This window comes from Spinacia oleracea, chromosome 4 (assembly GCF_020520425.1).
Source record: "Spinacia oleracea cultivar Varoflay chromosome 4, BTI_SOV_V1, whole genome shotgun sequence".
Lineage (NCBI taxonomy): Eukaryota > Viridiplantae > Streptophyta > Magnoliopsida > Caryophyllales > Amaranthaceae > Spinacia > Spinacia oleracea.
Window position 1 is genome coordinate 128,741,453 of NC_079490.1, and position 2,304 is coordinate 128,743,756.

The 2,304-nt window shown below is 42.1% G+C and overlaps 1 non-coding gene across 1 annotated transcript; it reads left to right on the forward strand.

The window, feature by feature from the left end:
- Window positions 1-1,078: 1,078 nt before the first annotated feature.
- On the forward strand, window positions 1,079-1,184 carry LOC130460384 (small nucleolar RNA R71). The gene has a single exon (XR_008920264.1). It is a non-coding gene; the product is annotated as a small nucleolar RNA R71 (small nucleolar RNA).
- The last annotated feature ends 1,120 nt before the right edge of the window (window positions 1,185-2,304 follow it).

The window sequence follows — 2,304 nt, forward strand, 5'->3', positions numbered from 1 at the left end:
TTGTCGGTTTGGGAAGGGGAGTGCAATAGGTGGTACCTGTATATCCGCCCCCTTCTTAACCGCAGTTGTAGCCTCATTCTCATTGACTACCTTTTCAGCTGGTTCCTTTTCACCCATAACTATCTTCGGGATTTCCTCACTGACCAAATCACTAGCAGACACCCCGGAATCAACCTCAACCGGCATAGAAGGACCATCATAATCCCTACCACTCCTCAATGTAATTGCATTAGCAGTCTCCCTATTTTCGGGCTGTGAAGGAAGTTGGCCTGGTGGCCTCCCTGCAATAGTAGTAGCCATCTGTGCCAACTGTGTATCAATGATCTTGTTATGAGCAGTAAGAGCATCGATTTTTGCATCCTTTTCACTTAGAGATTTTTGCATTTGTAGCATCATGTTTCTCATCTCTACTAGCATAGGGTCAGGCTGTGTGGCTTGAGGTTGTGGTTGTGGGGGTGATGTGTGTTGTCTAGAGAACCCAGGTGGCCCACTAGACTGTTGGTTGTAGTTGTTTCGGGGTTGGTAAGATTGTTGGTGTGGGGGCTGATATGGTTGTGGTGGTGGATGTTGAACTTGGTGAGGGTTTTGGATATTGTTGCTCCTGTAGGAAAGCAGAGGGTTATTTTTGTAGCCCTCATTGTAAGAGTTGGAGAATAGGTTGTTTTGTTTGTAGGATTGAAATGCATTACATTGTTCAATAGAGCTTCTACATTCCTGTGCATAATGACCAGACATTCCACAACTTTCACAAATAGTAGTAGGTTGGGCACTCATAGCAGCTACACTAACAGGTTGGGCAGATTGAGCATTGGCCGCTTGCATATTATCGAACTTATAATGTAAAGCAGTCAATTGGGCAGTTAATTGTTCAATAGAATTTAAATCATGCTTACCACCCCTGTTAGATAGACCTCTAGGATTTCCATACTGGGCATTGTGAATGGCTATCTCCTCAATCACCTCCATAGCTCTAGGCACCTCAAGTTGCATGAACCTTCCACTGGCAGCTGAATCCAACAAACATCTAGACTCATTGCCCAGACCATTATAAAACTGTTGAATCAAGAACCAATCTTCCAAACCATGGTGCGGCATTCTCTTTGCAAAGCCTTGAATCTCTCTCAAACCTCGAACAAACTCTCATCCGCTTGTTGTGAGATACCTAATATCTGACCCCTCAGACGAGCCGTTTTCTCAGGTGGAAAATATTTAACATAAAAAGCAAGAGCCAAGGATTCCCAATTATTGATTTTCAAAGCCGCCCGATTCAACCCATTAATCCACAGTTTAGCTTTCCCACTCAAAGAGAACGGGAAAAGTATCTCCATAGTCTGCTCCGGAGTCAATCCCTTTTGCTTGATGGTGAAGCAATATTGGATAAAGGACTGAATGTGAAGATTCGGATCTTCACCTGGTTCCCCACCGTACTGGCGTCTCTCGATCATGTTAATCAATGCAGGCTCAATCTTGAAGGTCTCAGCTGCAATAGAAGGCATGATCGCCTTTAGTAGCACGGACAGACTTGGCTTAGAATAGTCCATAAGCCGTGGGGTAGGTGGCGGTATCAGATTTTCGTCACCCATCTCTATCTCTGAAACTGAATCTGTATCTGAAGGAAAAAGATCGCCAATATTATGATCAGAATCTGAGTAATTCCCACACTGTGCAATGAAAGTTCTTCGTCTACGAAAGGTTCTTTCGGGCTCAGGATCGAATGGAGTAAGATTACTAGTACCTACGGTCCTGGGCATAGACAAAGACTACAAAACAATGTGAGATCCGGTCTCAAGGAACGTGAGTTCCTTGAGTAGTAACAAACAATAATCTAGGATAAGAAATCAACAACAGAAAATAAAACCGTTTCCCCGGCAACGGCGCCAAAATTTGACAGGCTAAATCGCACTCCTATCAAAGATAAACCTAACGTTCACCAACTAAAAATATAGTAAGGGAAGCAGGGATCGTATCCACAGGGAAACAATGTTCTTTCTACTATTAATTAACTAATCTAGACTATTGTGAACAAAGTTGGTTGACGGTTTGTATACTAAGACTACGAATGAATATTAAACAAGAATGAATATTAAACAAGAATGAATCAATATATTAAGGAATCTAGGGTATAGGTTTGCCAACAAATAATAATCCAGGACATTGAACAGTCACGATAATCAGCAAAGTAATTAATTAGATTAGCATGCTCTCTCAAGTCGATACTAATCATAGACTTAGAATTAACGGGCTCTCGCTACGTATTAACTCTAATTCTACCTATTGACACAAGCCTAAACATCAAATTGCATC